The 19,425-nt window shown below is 38.6% G+C and overlaps 1 protein-coding gene and 1 long non-coding RNA gene across 3 annotated transcripts in view; both read left to right on the top strand.

Moving 5' to 3' along the window:
• Positions 1-19,425, top strand: part of XRCC4 (X-ray repair cross complementing 4) — a 124,251-nt gene that overhangs the window by 91,242 nt on the left and 13,584 nt on the right. The window lies entirely within an intron of this gene.
• On the top strand, positions 9,524-17,239 carry LOC120324303. 2 transcript variants are annotated; one of them, XR_005565508.1, is made up of 4 exons: positions 9,524-12,245; positions 12,996-13,142; positions 15,783-15,874; positions 16,899-17,239. It is a non-coding gene; the product is annotated as an uncharacterized LOC120324303 (long non-coding RNA). The 2 variants fall into 2 exon arrangements; XR_005565507.1 differs by having other exon boundaries at positions 15,771-15,874.

The raw sequence follows: 19,425 nt of genomic DNA, 5'->3' as shown, positions 1-19,425 counted from the left end.
GGAGACAAAACCTGCTTTTCTAAAAAGAAAAATATAAAAAGGTTTTTTCACATTATTTTTTACTTTCCTCTGTAACTAACACAATTAGGCTAAAATGTCTAGTATATCCTGGATCGAAAATTCAGTACTTTCATTTAGTTCCATCAAATATTTATTTTTGCTTACTCTGACTCTTAGAAAGTTCCGTTGTATCTCATTGAATTAAGGAAAGAGCAAGTGGGTGTGAATGAAGAGAAAATTATAACTGGACGCATTTCTGAAACTGGGAATTATTCTGGAAAGTATATTTTTTCTTTCCTAATGAATGCTTTTTTAAATTTTTTTAAAATCATACTCAATACCACACATCAAAGAATTTCATCACTACAGGCACCATAAAATTAGATAAACTGTTGTTCTACCTATTAGTGATGATGATACTACTTTAGCAACAAAGCTGATAGTTAGCAATCATGCATAATTAAATTTGTAAGTTTCACCCTGCAGCTGTGCATTTGTTTCCAGTCTTATCTTACTGTCATGTTTAGATACCCATTCAAGGACTTTTTTTCTTGAAAATGTGGGAAATTTTTTTTCAGCTTTTCAAATAATTCTAGAACTGACAGGTTTGTCCCTATCAAAAATTCATTTGCAGACAGTTTAAATTTACTTGTGTGATTTAGTCCTGGCATAAAGGGCTATTTTCCTCTCATGGTAACAGTGTAGAGTTATAAGCTTTTAATTTATTTATTTATTTAATTATTTTCCTGACTTTTTTTTTTAATACAGATAGGTCTCAATCTGTAATTTCATGTAGGATATTTTTATAATCTGTAAGGTCTTTGAGTTGTATATGACCTCAAGAGGAAAACCATGGAGAAACCATACACTAAATCCTTTCCAGGTCTGTGTATATGTTTTAACAACATTAGAAGTGGTGGCTCAAAGCAGCTTGTTGATTGGTGTGAGGGAACTGCAAGTAAACAAAACTCTGCAGAAGCAAATTAAACTGTCCTGTGTTCCTGCCAAAATACCGAAATTATTCACAGAAGACAAGCCATGGGGCTGCAATGGGGCATTTTGTAATCGTGCTCCATTTCACTGGTCCTTTCCTTGGGAACATGTGAATTTCTGATTGTTTTTTTCCAATACCTTTCAGCTGAGCTCCATGGGTAGACTATGCTTTCCCCACTCTTCTGCAGTTCTTTCCTTACCTGTGAAGTCATAGAAGCAATCTTATTTTTAAAATTAATGAAGATCCATGCTGAAATGATAAGTCTTTACACCCAACACTTGACAAGATCTGAAATCAGGGTGAGGATGCAGGTGAGGATGCTTGATGAATTTAGCATCAAGTGTGAGGTTTTAGATCTGGTGTACCCAGACCCAGGCTGACAAGTAATCCAGGTCTGGTTCAAAGTCTGGGATCAGATCTGGAGGGGTTCTCTACCCACTGTTTTTGTGTGGATGGTCTTTTGAAAAGGCCCTTGTGGATGGTTTCTCCTCCTTTGCTCTTTCACCTTTCATTTTTTTCCTATTTATTTGGCTTTCTGTGTTTGTGGCAAAGATTTTTTAATGTTCCATGGATTTATTGCCATGGGATGACTAATATTACAGTACTGCTGGGACCAGATCACCCACTTTGAGGGTAAGACAGAAGGTGCCTCTCAATTCCCCCTGCACCTGCGTGATGGGGCTTTGAGTCATGAGCTGACTCATCCTTCACCCCCTCAGAAACCCCAGACCTACAGCACAGGACAGACAGAATTCCTCATTTGTTTCTTGTATTTTATTTTTTTTTCTTAATTACTTATCAGGCATTAAATTACTGGTCCCATAAAAATAATAATAATTATAAACAGATTTGTCTCTTCCTGTGGTGTGTGAACAAGGCCCCTGCTGCTACTGCCCTCACCTTATGACAGAGAGTAAAAACCAAAACCAGCACTGAGTCTTTCTGTTTGGAGGGGTTACACAGAGTGACTCCCACTCTGTCTCCCACACAAACCCTTGCTGATAGCCTTTATCAAGTCATAAAAGCCTTTCCAAGCAGCTTGCTTTTTCCCCCCCTTTTTTCTTTTTTTTTTCCTTTTTTTTATTTCTTCAGTCTTTGTGCGTGTGTGTGTGCGTGTGTGTGTGTGTGTGTGTTTGTGTTGGTTTTGCTGTTTCCTGGATTAAACCTTAGCCAGCAGCTTTTAACCAAAGCTCTGCTTCCGAAATGCCGTATTTCATCAACTCACTGCAGTGACACTGATTTTGTCTGGTGTTTTTAATATTTCTTCTGTGAAACAAGGCTCAATTCTTGTCTCTGCTCCTGACAGGTAACATCTGATACCCTTAGGAAATGAAATGATTCTCTTAATCAAGTAGAAGGAACATTTTTTTAAACCTGCTGCCACAAAAGCTGGGTCTTTAAAAGGATTGAATGCTTCGGGGAAATGCTGTAGCTGAAGGCATCTATTTGAATATGTGATGATATTGGGTTACTACTGGATATTATACATAGCATTTGTTTCACTGTCCCAAGGTGTTATGGCAGCAGTGACTGGATTGCAGTTTTGGTGAGGAAAATTACTGCTCTGTGGGGTTTTTTTAAACAGTAAGTATAACTTGAAATAACTTGCAGAGATCAATGTTGGAGAATTAATTAATTGCAAATTTTTAAAACTTGAAACATTAGGAAAGAAATTGAAGAGTTTGGGTAAGGAATTGATTGTGTACATTGATAAGGATCTGGAGGTGCTATTTGAGTAATATTTCTGAATTTAGGCAAGCTTAGGTTGTGCTCCTATGACACTGTTTTGATGCTGTCCAGGAAAGACACAAGTTGTACAGATTCAGACTACTTTTAATGTTTCAAAGTTTTGTGATACAAGTGTAGTACCCTGAGAAAAACATATCTTAGCAGACATACACCAAGAAGACAAGACATGTATTTCCTCTGAGGTGTTCTTGTTCTTTATGGTGGTATCAGTAAGTTTTCCACAAATCTCCCTACGTGTTATATTAGTGCTTTTCCCTTAATCCCTATTTGGGTCATTCCTCAGAGCTGTGTTCCACATTCAAAAGTTAAGAAGAACATGCTTTCCTACTCCATAAAACGGTAAAGTACACCCAAAATTTTGTGGTTTTTTTCATTTTTTGTATCAAAAGAAGACTGAAAAGGGAGACTAAAGGATAAAGCCTGTGTCCATTCAGTTCACACTTTATGAAATTGTACGATGAGAACCATACAAAATCTGAAAAAGAGTGATTTTTTTCCCTTAATTTCTCTTTCTATGCTATATTCCACACACTTCCCAAGGCATGCAGAGATCTGTTTTAGGTTGGGGAGGGGGAATGGGGTAAGAAAAGCCAAGTGAAAAAGGATAAAATTTACATATCAGGAAATCAGTAGGACTTACTCCAATCTAAGGCTATCAAAAAAAGCAATAACACTTGTACTAATCTGGTGGATTTGTTACTGGATAGACTTTCATTAATAGGTATCATAATGGGTATAATTAATAATTAATAGGGCTGCTGTAAATATTTAAATTACAGCATGCACCCAAACTGCAAAATGCACTTATATACAAAATCAGCATAGTTGACCTCTAAATATTGCTTGCTTTTGTGAAAGTGAGGTTCTTGGTCAGTACTTCTTATTACATGTTTCAGTAGGCAAGAAATTTTTATTTCCTCTTCTGTTCATACTGGGAAGTGACTCTTAATAGCTCCAGCTCTCCCACTTGTCAGGCATAATATCATGTCCATCAAATCAAGGAGTGCATTTCCATGAATATGAGGAACCATATCGGCTGCTATGGTTCTGGTTTTGTCTGATACCTATTTTACTCATAGGTTTTATTAGTTTAAAACTCTTCAGAAGTAGATTATTTCTTAGTTTCATAATACAAACATTGTTTATGAGTGTGTAAGAATTTAAAAACAGCTTTGTATCTTCCTAACAATGCCTTTACATGTAAAGTATTAAGGAGTAGTGTAACACTGATGGTTCATGCCAGTATTTTATATTTTTATGTCAAAAGATGCATAGGATGGACCTTAGAAGGTGAAGTGCAGGTGTTAACAATATTTAGGTCAGTCTGCATTTGATTTTTAGAGTTGTCATGTTGGTAACATGGGACATTTTGACTTAAATATAAAAAAAGGCTTAAATGTCTGTTTTATTTCTACTTCCTCACTTCCTGATGCTTTAACTTATATAAATCAGTGAGTGAATGTGTTAATTGATGTCAACTGAATCCTCTGACCTGGGTCTTCCAAATGAACTTTAAGAACACCTAGGACAATGAGGCAAGGAGATAACACATTTTAGCTTAATTTCTGACACTTCCAGTGCTATTCATGGCAAATGGAGACATAATCCTCATGGCAGGGGGTTGGACTAAATAACCTCTAAAGATCCCTTCCAACCCAACGGTTCTGTGATAAGTTCTTCACAATATTATACACCTGTACCCAATTAAGTTACTTTCATTGAGGCAGTAGATACAGCCATTCATTCCCTCTATTTTTCTAATGAACTATTTAATTTCTTTGGTCATCACCCTACAAAGCATAATTCATGTTTCATTTCTTCACTGTGTGAGTCCCTTGGAAAAGCAAGAGTTGATATCTGTAATTTAACTTGGCTTGGTATCTTTCCATCAGTGAAGCAGCTCAGGTGCACACTGAATTTTGGGGCAATGGACAGACTTTGCAGATTATCCCCACCTTTAATGTAAATGCAAAATGCAGCTTAAATTTTACCAATTTTGTGAAAAGTGTGGTCAGTTGGTGAGTAAAGTTTGACAACAGAAATTTTTCTGGTTTGTCCTAAGAGTTGAAATACAATTAATCAAGTGACATTGTGTCTTATAAAGAATTATGATCTATAATCTTCATTGTCTCGAGGTGATACCACTTACTTTCTGCAGATGTCTTTGAACATAATTGCAGCCCTCTGAGACCAAAATGTGTATTTCAGTATGAACAAAGACTGCCCATATCCAGTATAAAAATTTTATTTAAGGAGAAATTGCCAGTGTTTTTTTTTTCTTCTTTAATTTCAGTTACTCTTGTGCTTTAAATTTACATTTTTGTAACGTAAAAATATTTAACCATACTTTCTAGGGTCATTAAATTTGTATTTAGTAGTTGTACCTCTGGGATTGGAATGAGTGACAGCTCATAAAATTCAGAGTCATTGGAGACCTCTGTATGTGATTGACATGAAAAGCATTGAATTGTTTGATTTTTAAGAGTGTTTTTAGAGGCTCAAGGCATAAGGCTATGCATTTTTAAACTGGCTTCTCTGTGTAAAATACCCATATATTCATTTTGTTTCACATCAGAATCATCTGTAGCCTTTAAAATAACTGATGGGAAGGATAAAAGGGATACAGACTAGTGTATTTCCAGAGTAAAAAAAAAAAAAAAAACCAAAGGAAAGAAATTCCCTTATGAAAGGTGTTTTTTTCATTATTTTGAAGTGGATAATTGTTTCATTATCTGAATGCTATGATTTTTGTCGTTCTCTTGCCTGGTTTTCCCTATGAGCCATTAAAGCACAGAGGGACTCTGTTCACCTACAACCGTCTGTAAGATTCAGTGAGTCACTGGGTTAAATATGAGTTGTGTGGGTGTAACACATGCCTGGTGCTGCGTGGGGAGCCCTCACACCCCGAGCAGTGGCACAATGTTGGTTTTACAGCTGCAAGAAAGATGATGTTTGTATGGGGAGCTCTTGTCTGGGCCTCTGATACCACATATCCCTTCTCCATCTCTTCTACCAAAACATCAAGATGATTCTTTGTTTTCACTTAAAATATGTTTCTACTCTGTCCTCAGTTCCTTAAATATCACAGTGAACAATAAGTGTGATGGAAGATGTGCTGCTAAGATGAGCTGTGTGGTGAGGAATTGTGGCCAGCTGCTTGAAAACAAACCCATGTTTTATAAAGGTTGTCACCCACTGAAATGTCAACAGAAGCAATTCTCACTGTAGAGTATCGTGACAGGGACCTGAAACCTGGTTTCAGGTGTTCTACTGCCCTTGTGCTGTTTTGGTTAGTCTGGGTTCATGAGAGATGATAAGCATTTGGAAATAAAACCCGTGTGTTTTCTCACCCAGCCATCTGAGATCTGTGCTGCAAGAGACTGCAGAACTGGTTGTTCATTAAGTTGCTGTGAGAATATCTCCCTTTATTTATGGGTAGACGTGGTGGCTTCAAAAATGCAGTGTTGATTTTAAAAACTGCTGTAATAGCAGTTGACTAAGTAGCAGACTGTATTAAGAGAGTGTGTCAATAGGGAAAACAATAACATTGTTAGGCATTTATATTTTACTCTTAAACATGTAGAGCTGAAATTTCTGGAGCAGGCCTGATGCATTTTGAACTAAGATTGTATTTGCCTCTCTTAGTTCATAAAATCCAACGCTGGTGCTTGGGAAGACACTACAAAACCAAGGTAAACATCAGACTCTTTTTGTTTTCACTATGCAGTGCCCTCCAAACACCCTGTCTACGTTCTTCAGTCTAAAGTGGTCTCCTGGGATACTCTTTTCTCTAACAATCTTCCTCAGACTCCAGTGGGACTCCTTGGTGTAGTAAGTGTTACACCTGGGAGTAAAGGTTTGCAAGATTTGGTCTTGAATTGAGGTGCATAAAGAGAAGCGTAGGCCTCAACACAGAGAAGAGGAGGATGAGAGAAATCATATTGTCCTTTTTGAAATGGTGTTTTTTCATTTTAACTCACATTCAGAAGTGTTGAGTGGTAGTATAAGGGATGAATTTCCTTATGCACAGGTAAGGCTATTTTATTTATACCTTTTGGAGTTTGAACCCATGTTTTACGACCTATCCTACCAAGTAACTTTACAGAAAGATACCATCTTAACTCAGTGTAGATTTGTTCATATTCTTGACATAAAAAAATCTGTTACCTTAATATTGATGCTACTGTCCCAGTAGTTGTAAACAAATTATAACATCTGTTCCTACCAGTTTTCTAGTTATCAGAAAACAAAATGTAAGAAAATATGTAATGCTTTTATGCTGGAAACTCTCACTTTTGTGTAGTTGTTATGCAGTCTCAGTGCTGCAATAAATTTGTGAGGGAAGACAGAGCATAGAGGAGAGAATAAGAATTGCTGTAGCTACCACATATTCATCTTCCTTCTTGGTGAAGCCGTGCCATACTGGCCACAAAAAGTGTTGCAACTAAAGCTGGTTTATTTACTGTGAAAACTAAACAAGTGGAAGAGCCAAAGATGGAGAAAGAGTTAAAATTGCAGCTGCGTGTCTGTGGCAAACTATTTATAGCAAAGGAGAAATCCTCTTCAAAACAGATGCCCATCAATCTTCCTGTGTTCTATGCAATTTCCCATTTTCACGGTCAGACATCTTAATGTCACTGCAGTCAGGTGTGGAAAACTCAACTCATTATTGCATCTGCAGCTTCATAAAAACGCTTTCAATTCAAGGCATTCGTCTTTCAAAGACGTACCATTTCACTTCATTTCATGTATTGCCAAAGGAAAAAAGTAAATTAGACCTGCCTGAATGTTTACTGAGAATGGTTATGTAGCAAAAGTTAGTGGTTTTTTTTGTAGTTACGTCACTTAGCTAAAAAAAAGCTGTCGAAGAGAAGTTTGCAGTTTGTATCACACACCAAAACCCATTTTACTTGGAAATTTTGAAATCACTGCCAAGTCCCAAGACAAGCAAACAATTTTGCACAGGATTTACTGCATTAAGACAATCAGGTTTATACACAGAGATGAAAATCTGCTTGCTCATCAAACCACAGCATAAAAAATAGTCATTTTTCAGAACTCTCACCAATTGCCAGACATGATTATGCTCTGGTATCTACTAAATCCATTTGGCTGGAGAGATAGAAGGAGAAATTTTAATCATCTCTTGAATAATATTGTTGAAGTCATAGAGTAGTGTAGGTCTTTTTGTTGCAGTGCAGGAAACTACATATAAATGTCTTGGCTTTTTGCAGTTATGTTGATTATTCCTGCTGCTCTCCTGTTACTTGCAGGGTTAGCATTCATAAATGTTGCTCAGTGTACTTTGACAGGCCTAAATCAGGTAAGATAATGTTCTATGTCAAGTGATTCCACCAGATTCAAGTTGCTTTTCCCCACCACTAAGAGTACAGTTCATTGCAGAGAATGGTGGAAGGACACCAATGCAAGATAAATCAAGGTGAAATGAAGATGTTAGTCCTTCCTATTTACATGAAAATTACTCAGTCATGCAAGCCACAATATTAATGAAATATGAGGCTGTGACTAATGGAGTCACTCGAATTTATTGTGCTTCCCTTTGTCCAAACTGTCTGATTTTATCCTCTGTCAAGAGGGGTCTTGTTCTGCAGTGACTGTGCTTTGTTGTGGCACCTCGTTAAGGGTCACAGGCAATATTCATCCACATGATCGTGGTTCAAATCTAAGTCAACCAACCTTGTGCATTTATCAAAACTATATTTGGCTTCTTTCTGAGCACAGAAAATAAAGGGATCTCTTCTTCACTGCTTTCTGACTACAATAGCTTGTCTTTTTTATCATCTGGGGAAGATACTGATACAGTCACATCTGGTATATCTGCAGTTCAATAGAGACAAAAATCATTAATGGAAAATGTATTGAAACATCCTCTGGGATTTTTTTTTCATCCAAATGATGCCCACATGGTGTTATCTTTGCTCCCATGCAATCTGATTTTAGAAGGAAAAATATTATACCTACCTGAATTTTAAAATAGTCAGTGGGTGAGGTTGCTTTGCAGTCTTAGCATCAATATATTTTAATTGATATACACTTAAAAAATTCCTTAGCTCTGGCTGTCTAATCTTCATAGGTTGCTCCTCTCATACCCTTGGCAGATTTTGTAGTGCCCTGCTTGGTTTGGACTGGTACAAATAAAGGAAAACTGGTACCATTGGGTTTCTCCTATACTGAACAGTCCTTTGTAAAACAGGTGAGAGAAATCAGATAGTTTAGGGGCACAGCCGATGAGTAGAAATGGGGTTCTTAACAACTTGTGGGGACTTTGCAAAGGTGGCAAAATAGGATAGTTAGGTCACATCTGGAAGTGCCTTAGAAGAGATCAATATATGAACACTGTTCCCACTGGAACTGCAGGGAAAATTCTTGTAATTAATAATAAAAAAATTGATTTATGTGATGGCAGTGGTTTCAGATGACAGCTCTCAGGCAGCCCTGTAGGAATAAAGCACTGCAGTGTTTGGTGAGAAAGTCCAAGTATTGATTCAGTCTGATAAAATATTTTTCTTTATCTTTTGAGAAGTCCCAGTACATCGATGATATGAATAAAAGTTTGGTATTTCTAACACGTCAGGGGTCCCAACAGACACAATTCTGTTTTGTTACAGAAACTATATTCTGTCTCTGTCTCATTTGCTGCTGGACAATGTATGTGAACAGAGAACTGCACATAGAGGCAGGAAAGTATAATTCTCTATTTTTCTGAGGCTTAGGATACTGAATAGGTATCATTGTATCCATGCCTCTTGAGGAAAAAAAGCAGTGCAAAAACTTCTTGGAGTGTTTTTTTCTGTGTGCAGCCTCCTACTGACAGCTGCAGAGAGAAATGTCTTCTGGCCTTTTTATCCCTTCCTCTTGCTGTGTGCTTTTTCTATCAGCTATCCCATAAATATTTTGCTGTAACTGGCACAGAGGATGAGCCTTGCTCAGGACCTCATCAGGAATGAGACACAGAACTGGGTGATTTTAAGGCAGCTGGAGGCTACCAATCATCTTGCACAACTTCAGAGCTTCACAGTCCCCCTTGTGCTTAGATTTCAGTCATATGCTTAGTGTTTCACGACCAATTCATATTTATTCAATCTGGTGCCGAAGTTCATTCTTTGTTGTCAGCAGTTTGTATTCCCTGATCCTCATTACAGATCCCCCTTCCTGTCTATTCCCATCCTTTGCAAAAGCATAACTATCCTGCACATCCCTGGGCTCATCTTCTTATGCAGCATGTATCACTCACATGCTAAATAAGGCACTTCAGATTTTCAGATTTGGGTGAAGATTTCTGCGAGACACCTTATTGCACAAGGACAGGTGAAATTCCCTGTGGTGGGTGTTAAGATTGCATGGGTCCTGAGGACAGGATAAATCTCATTTCTTGCTAAATTTATCCTGAAAGATATTCTTAAGTATCCAAGGCAGGGGGAAAGGCATGCTTATGCTTGCTCTTTTGCCATTTAAAATATTTATTTGGAGTATTTCACAGTAAAACTAACACAGTTTTTTCTTGTTCTAAGTAGATGAGGAAGACAGTGCTGCAAGAAATTATGGTTTCCCCTTAAAAAAAAGACAGATCTACTGTAAAGCATGTAAGACATGCTGACAAGTGTGGTCTGGAATTGTGATTACATTAATTACTGTATTTGGGATTGGAAAACAGAACGAGTTAGCCAAAAAGAGCCTAGACTGCACTGGTATTTCTAAAGTATATAATCTGAGTTTCAGAGGCTGATGAAAAAAAAAAAAAGTCTCTTTTGTGTGTGACATCAAAGATTAGCATAAAAATCACAGATCATTTTTTACAGTATGATTATCACATTGCAAGATAACATGGGTTTCATCTTAGTGATCCTTAACACTGTACTTTGGTTCTTGCAGGGAGCATTACTATATCTATTTTTTTAAAGGAAAGCATAAATTGCTTATGGGTGGATGTTTAAGTGTTATACAATATGGCTTTAAACTTTTCCTACAATTAAAGCCTAATCCAAAACACTGAAACACATTATCAATTTTATGCTTAACTGGAGCATTTTTTCAACAGGTCTATTCATCTACTTAAAACTAAGCACATGCTTAAGTGCATTGTTGAACCGAGGCCAGAGTTGTTAAGATGAAGCAAAAAAAAGAAAAACCACAAAAAAAAGTCTAACAGATAATATGCATATTTTTGGGATTAAAATGTTCATTTCAAGGAGAGGAAGAGCTTAAATATCTATTATCTGCAGGCACAGGTGAAAGAGGCAGCTGCTGAGGACACAACTGTTGACAGCTATGGGTTGCTGGCTCTTCCTGGGACAGAGTGGATGAGATTGATTGTTCCAGCATTCCCTGCAGATCCCCTTGAATGGGGAGGTCAAACTGCCGGGAGCAGCAGCTACTGCTGGGGGGGGGTGGTGAGGCTGCCTGAGACAAAAGGGGCTTTGCTTCCTGAGGGTAAACTGAGGAAGGAGCAAAAAAAAAAACCAACAGGCCACTTCCAGTCCCACGCCCAATTTCTCCACAGACTGTATTTTTCTTAAAAGAAAACTAAAAAAGTAAAACTTCCACTTGAACCTTCTCCCAGAATATTTTTGTTTGCATGTTAAGTTTGGCCAGTGCTGCTGATCATCTCTGATGTTTGCAGTTAGTACTGTTTCATTGGTGTTTTTTTTACTGTTACAAATCCTGTGAGTTAAAGTTGCTGCTTTTAGGGCTGTTTTGCTGTTTTGCAGACAGGTAGTGACACCAATAGCAGTGTGGTGAATTATTCATAGAATCCCAGAATGGTTTGGGTTGGAAAGGACCTTAAATCTCGTGTCATTCCACACCCTGCCATTGGCAGAGACACCTTTCAGTATCCCAGGTTGCTCCAAGCCCTGTCCGACCTGGCCTTGACTAAACTTTTGGTGCAAGAATATGTAGAGTAACATATTGATCAGTAATATTAATAACCATTGATCAACAGTATTAGTAGGACTCAAGTGCTACCAGGTACCACCCTGAGCAAAGCCTGGTTTAGGAGGAAGAGGATTCCTGTTCCATGTGAAACCTGCAGGTAATACTGGAAATCAAAGCACTTAACATAGGACAGTCTAAAAGGAAAAGGAAGATTGTCCTTAAGCCAGTAGATGTTGCATTTTTTACTTTCCCTTCGTGGTCTCTTCCCTTTTTGCCCCTGAACTGAGCAAAACACCTACACCTTGGCACCCCTATAGGAATCCCCTGGCTTTAAAGTTAAGTAGGTGTTAAAGTGCTCTGTGACATCAGAGAGTCTGAGCAAGGAGAGGAAGAGGCCATTGTGTTGTAAACAGTGCTATGGAAACCGTGATTTGCAGAAGAAAGTGGAAGGAGGGAAGTAAAGAAAATATAATTTTTTCCCTCCCTTAATATTTAAATCATAACTGTGATTAGCGACCATGCTTCCTGTATTTGTTTAGGTAACATGATAGGCAAATGTAATTGTTTTGAAACTGCCAGAAATCCCTGTGTGTTGTTGCATGCTGAGGTAAGGATGCTTATATGTACAATTATCTACTGAAAACAGCTGACCTCATGCTCTTGTATCCTGAGCTATTTTGCAGATTGCCACGGTTCTCATACAGACCAGTGTATGTTGTCTAATGTCTAATTTTTTAACTTTTCACTTCTTGGCCCATGTTTGGCTGTAAAACTGCAGTCCTGTTAATTACAAAGAATCTATGTCTGTATTTTCTTTGTTTTGCCTTTTTGGGGGGAAATTAATGTTAGGGAGGGGAATTAGTTTTTTTAATTTTTTTTTCGTATAAAATGTTAAGTGACCTGTGGCAATTTCCATAGTATTTCAGTGGATTCTCTGCTGTTTAAATTGAACTTTACATCATTTGTCATAGTGACACCTGCTGCCCTTGTAATGGTTAAGGGTATGTGACTACATAGAACACACTTTTCAAAAAATGTATAACTCTACTGTAAAGACTTTATTCTGTGCTGAAACTTGGCATACAGGATTTTTGACTAGGAATAAATTATTCTTTAAAAGAAATGTGGTGGTGAGAAGTTGGTCATTCATAAGAGCTTAGTGTGCAGTAAAAGCAAATTGATTTTACTGACACATTTATCTGTTTATGCCTCCATAACGTGGACTATGAGAATGAAATTGTGCATTTGTTCACTTTTTCTGCCTTTAAATCTCAAATCAAGCTTCTGCTTAGGTCACTAGTGTAAATGGATCTGACTTTCTTTTCCTAGTACTCCTAAATATTTCTCTCTATCACAGACAATTTGATTAAAGATTGCTCAGCAAGGAGCCCAGCTGGTTTTCAGCCAGAGAAGAGGCATTCCTGGATGGAATCTTGGAAAATTCCTTTAAGGCTGTCCCAGTTTTGATGTCTTTTAAACCTGCTACTTGTGGAAACAGCAACAGGTGCTGTTCTTTCGTGTTAGGATTGGCTTTTTTTGGTAAATATTTCCCCCATTACTGAAATACTTGGGAAGGTAATCACTGCTGATAAACACTTGTTTTATGTGACGTTTTCCCCTTTATAAAATGGCTGTGAGTTTTCCATCATCTTTGCTGGAATCACCTTGAGCATCTATTTGACAAAAATCCCTTGCAAACCAAGCTTCCTGGTTTTGTAGTTGCATTTTACTAGGAATAGCAGTACAAATAAAAATTGCTTGTGCTTTTTTGGGGGGGTAATTGAGTGAATACAGGAAACTTTTTTTTCCAAAGCAGCATTGTGTTAGTTTATCTACTTGGTGCCAGAAAACAAAATCTGAGGCAATTTTACCACACTGTAGTGCACGGAGGGTAACAGTCAATTAAAAGTGTTGTCTCAATGGGCAGAAACTAAAGCAAGTTGAATTTGTACAGTCAAATTAACAGAGAGAAACTACAACAAAGTCTACTGTACTCCCGAAATAAGCCATCTGTAGCTAGTAAAGTGTGGCGTTTTCCTTTGCATTTTGTTGATTCACCTCAGGTTTCCCTTGTTTCTGCAAAGATTGTACTGAATTTATCCTGGTGTTTTGTCAATTATTTCATGGGGATGCCTTTGTGGCTCAATGAGATGCTGAGCAGACTGGTGTTAACGATTATAAATAAAGTAATAATTGTGACAGAGATATTGCAGATCCTCCTGTGCTCCAGCTGCCTCTCAGGAGGTGAGATGTGCTCGAATGGGGAAAGGATGTGGGTTGTGGATCACCTGCAGGTTGGGTGGGACCTGGGAAGCTGGTTCCGTGGCTGCATCCTGGGGGCTGTGGGCAAAACGCTGAAGGGATTGTCTCCAGCCTGCTTCTCATCCCTGAATGTGACTGGCATTAGTGTACAGCTTTGTCTTCATGGTAATTCAGTAACCAGCAGCAGCACCAGCATTGGTGACTTTTTATCCAAAGTCTAGACATTTTATATGAGGTTGGGGCTTCATTCTCGCTTTTGTAAGGGAGGCAAACACACCTTTTTTTTTGGGTCTTGTGGTCACATTATGGGTGCTCTGGTTGTATGCTGCTCTGCCTAAACAATCCCCAAAATAAGCACTCTTTTTATCTGAAGCTATGGTTTAGGAAGTAAAACACAGGTGTACCCACCTCCACCTGTGGAAGGGAACAGTGGGAACAGATCTGTCACTTGGGAGCTGAGCACCACCCAGTAGAGTTCAACAAATACAGGCTGTCACACAAAAACATTAGATAGTTGTATAGAATGGCTTCCTTACAGTCTTTAAGAAGATTAAGTGCTGGCTTTTTTTCTTTGGTCTGAACTTTGTAGAGGGACACCAGAAAAAGAGAGAATGTGGTGAAAGGCCTCATAACATGACCCATAGTAAATAGGTTTATTGGAAAAAATACAGGTGAAAATGAAGATATGCCATCCCCATCCCTTTGGAGCAAGGCTTGCGGAATAATTGTCGCAGAGCTTCCTGAGACAAAAATTTGTAGACTTAAAAAAACCTCCTGGGCTGAGCAGTGGTGAGCCCTGGAGGGTGGTGGCTGTGATCCCAACCAAACAAAACATGTAAACACGTATTTAACCTTCGAATCCCTGGGTAATTCCACTGGCTTCTATGGTAAGTGATTTATTGGACCGAGACCAAGAATGCAGCATTTTTGGAAGAGTAACCCTTGCCAGCGTATTTAATGCCTGCTTTAACAAATTTTCTGGGTCAGTTTCTTCCCTTTGTGTGCCCAGTGCTCATCATCCCCTCGGGCCTGTGCTTTGTGCCATCAACCCACCAGCCATGAGCCCCAAGGGCACCATGGGACATCACCTCCTCTGGTGGGAGGGGATGATGCACACCATCATCTGCCATGTTCTGAAGGTGTTAAATTGTACAGAAATATATCCCACATCTTTGTGGAGCAGAGCATTTGAAATTATATACATTAAAGTCAAATACAGGAAACTCCAGATAGTGGAAATAGAGAGGGGTTTGTTTGTTTTGTTTTTTGAATGATTAATACCAAACATCATTTCATTCAGTACTGAAAATCCTCTGCACCAGGCATTGCTAGGTAGTCAATAATTCAACAAGACAGTGTTTATAGTGAAAGTTGGTGTAAAATACAATTTGCAAAGCTGCAAACTGGACTGAGCTTCTGTTTACATTAAATACATAAACAGCAGAGTGGTTTGGGTTGTATTTTGTGTGTGTCACACATACAGTGCATGATGCGGCTCTTGTGTGTACACAGCCCACACATAAATATTTCCCATTAATGCATTCAGTTAGGAAATCAAGTGCCCATGACCAAGGACAGTGCACAAAGTGTGTAATGTGAAGTTTATATGACGATGGCAATAATCATATTTCCCATTGCAGATAAGGATACTTAATATTTATGTAGTGCTTTCCATTTAAAAACATTTTAAAAATAGTAATTAGCACAAGCCTATCAAGGGAAAAATAATTTGAGGCACAGATTCCTGTGAGTGAGAGAGGCCTTGGGAAAGCAGTAATGCCAGAAGAGACTTAAATGTAGTAAATGACAGCAAATTAGGCATGAATTTGGAATAGTGATTTGACAGCAATGAAGACTAATTCAATTTTAGTCTAATAAGCAGGGGTCTTCTGTCACTGAGGATGCTGAAATCTCGTTAGCAGAGGGATATTGACAGGTGGAGAGATGGAGAGAAGAGCAGCGTACATGGGAAAGGTATTTGGAGCCCAGATTTATAAGGGATGATTTTAGGTTAAATACATACTGGTGGGCTAAAGGACAACAAAGGAAGCATTTGATAAGGCTTGAAGGGTATCAACACGGAGCAGAGGATGTAATATGAGGAACGGGATTAGAAAAGATGGCTTGAAATGAATATGAGCTTTTGGATAATATGGTAAGAAATTGTCAGTTATATTTATTGGCTTGCAGAATGGTATTTCCAGAGCAAAATGAAGCAGCATCTCTTGCTGAATTTAGCAGTGTGCTGCAAAAATATTAGTAGTGAGGAAGAGTTCTTCTGGAGGAAATAGATTAGTTTGGCAAATTTCACAGAGCTCGTTTCTCTTCACAGTCCTTTGTAAGGTAAATACAATATATTTACCTTACATCTAATACTATATTCTGGAAAACCAGTGTAAATATAGAAATTAATTAGTTTGTGCATACAAGAAGGCCAGTGCAGCTTTAGATCTGTTTTCAATAGATGTGCAAGCACTGAATTGTAGCAGATTTCTCTTTCAGTTGTCAGGGCATCCTGCCTCGTCAGGGCATCCTGCCTCCTTGTCATGCACCTTGTTTTCTTAGAAATTATTTCTACAGACAAAGTGCTTGTTCTCCATTGGCATTCTCCATATGTCATTTTCTCTATGTCTCTTGCAATCACACTAATGTTTTGGGATCAGCTGAGCTGAACAGAGTCTAAGTTGGGGTTTCATTAAGTTCAAATGACACTTATTTTGATGAATGATGTCTCCATCCACATTAGGGAGTAGTTTCTGCTGAAATGGGCTGCTCTGATTGAAAAACTCATCTTTGGGCTGTGGAAAAGGAATCCTGCAGTGTTTCCAGTACGTAATTAATGTGCATAGAGGATATGTGCTGTGTGGCTTTTCCAGTTTCAACCATAGCATTTCATAGCACGTGTGCATCTTTTGTAAGACAACACAACTGAGTGTATTTTTTAAAGAAGTCTGCTTATTTCTTTATTTTTGAGCATTTTGTTTAATTAAATCTTTAGACTTCTACTCATATCCTCTGTGGAGTCAGATTTCCAGCTCTTGTGGAGTATGTAAGATGATGAGGGATCTGGAGCATCTCCCTGATGAGCAGAGACTGCAGGAGCTGGGCCTGGTAACTCTGAAGAGGAGAAGACTGAGAGGGGATCCCATCAATCCACACAAATATCCCCAAGGGGTGTCAGAGGATAGTCCCAGACTCTGTTCAGTGGTGCCCAGTGACAGGACAAGTGGCCATAAACCAAAACACCGGAAGTTCCCCCTCAGATGTGGCAGAACTTCTTTCCATGGAGGTGGCAGAACAGCTGCCCAGGGAAGTGTGGAGTGTCCCTGTCTGGAGACATCCCAGACCCACCTGGACATATCCCTGTGTCACCTGCTCCAGGGAACCGGGCAGAGGGTTGGGTTGGGTGATCTCCAGAGGTCCCTTCCAACCCTAAATATCCTGGGATTCTGTGATTTATAGTTCTTTACAATATTAAACTGAGTACCTTTGCCTCTTTGAATCTTCCTACAGGCTCCTGCTACCATGAGCCCTGCTTTCAGTAGGATTATGAATGAGATTCCATCCAAAGACCCTTTTTTTTTATTATTTTATTCATTGCACAAGATCCCAGCATGCAGAATTACTGGAAAAAAGCTTGACTTGAAACAAGTGCCATCAGAGAGGGCTTGGAAGTTTGAAACCTATTGGTGCAAGGGACCCCCCTGACAACAAACAAGAACATTAAAGTATTAGAAAAGAAGGAAAAGAGAGAATTTTTTGTCTGTCCACTAAAGAAAATCAAACAAATAAACAAACAAAAAACTCAACCAAAAACCCAACAACAACAGAAAAAAACCCAAAACAATGAAAAAAACCACTAAAAAAAAATCACTGGAAAGGAAACAACCCAACTACATTGCTGCTGAGGCATAGTCTGTTGTAATTGTCCTCAGAACAGGTCTTTTTCCGTACCTTCCCCCGGTTATGGGAGTAGGAACCTTGCTTGGTGAGATGCTTGAAGGCAAAGCCATGTCAGACTTCCCAGGGGATGCTGTTTTACAGCCGTGATTTGATGTTGCCTAAGTTTCTCCTGGAGCTTTAACTTTGCTGGAAAGCACCCAAAGATTCTTTCCTTTCCGAAGCTCCTTCTATGAAAGCTGTGGCTAGTGGCAGGAGGAAAATTCCATAAATTCATCCGTTGTGGCGTTGCCTGTGCCAACACGAATGCAAGTGTGTGCTTTTTCTGCTTCCAGTGGTTTTAACAATGTACCAACACGATGCAGTGTGGAAAATAACAATGAAAACCAAGTGCTGTTTGCATTGCTATGTGTGCATTGTGCTGCCTGGATCCCCCTGGCTAATTTATTGCCTCCATGTTTCACTCTCGAGGTTAAATTAAGTCATTATCTTTTGAATGAGGAGGTTTTCTTTCAGCTTAAGATGTTATTTCTCCTCTAATGCCTATGGCTAAATGCACAAGAAATTTGATGGTGGGTTTGACATAGCAGTGAATTCTTTTACAGTGGTTTGACAGTCCCTAACAGATGATATAGCAGTTTTCATTCATTTAATTGTAAAATTCATTACAAATACCTTTCATTATGTAGAAAATAAATGCTATGTGATTGATTTCCAAAGTTTTAAGGCTTTATGGACAGAAGTTAATTTTTCAAAGCTTTTTCTGCTCTTTTCCAACACCCTAAAGAAAACACTTTGTCTTATTACTTGGCTGATTTCCCTGAAATATTGAGCTGTGGGATGAGACTTTGTTTAAACAGCTCCAGACCCTGCACTGTGTTAATGTGGATGATTTTGGGAGGAGCAAACTGTGTTCCAGTAAAAACACAGCAATAAAATTTGCAACCTACGACTTCCGTTTGATTAACCGGATTCTTTGGGATTTGGTTTCCAGCATCGCAAATTGGGTCAGTAATTGATAGTTCATTGTGCTGCCATGTAATTCATGGGGGGTTTTGTAGTTTGGTGTTTTTTTGGTTTTTTTTTAGAAAACCACAGCACAGGCATGACTGTCTCCTGGCCAGGGAGAAAGGACCGATTAGGCAACAGGAACTTGGATCACTGAACTGCTTCTTCATGATGGGCTCTCACACTCTTGGCAGGCCCTGGATTTGGAGGAGTTTGTAATCCTGGCTCAGCTGTTTGTGTGCTGTAATGTGGAAAATAGCATCCAAGGGGAGGTAAAAGTAGGAAAAGTCAGGGGTGGAGGGCTGTCAGTGGACAGGAGAGCCTGAATTACTCTCTGAAATGCATCAATTAAAACAATCAAATATGTCAATATGTCAAATATATCAAATCAAATAATCAATAATCAAATATAACCATCATGATACCTTTATGGAAAATTAATACTAATTAACCCAACCGAGCTCAAAGTGCAGCCTGTCTTTATTTCAGTGATCTCTTCAATTAAAAATACATGTTGCTTGCCATGTCATCAGTACAATGCGACATCGTTTGCTGCTCTGTGGAAATAGTTACATCTTTAAAATGAGGGGGTGGGGAGTTGTGCATGAAATCTGCCA

The sequence above is a fragment of the Pipra filicauda genome, unplaced genomic scaffold (assembly GCF_003945595.2).
Source record: "Pipra filicauda isolate LSUMZ 115617 unplaced genomic scaffold, ASM394559v2 scaffold489_size442543_pilon, whole genome shotgun sequence".
In the NCBI taxonomy this organism is placed as follows: Eukaryota; Metazoa; Chordata; class Aves; order Passeriformes; family Pipridae; genus Pipra; species Pipra filicauda.
The sequence above is the reverse complement of the archived record's forward strand: the minus strand, read 5'-3'. Positions and strand labels throughout refer to the sequence as shown.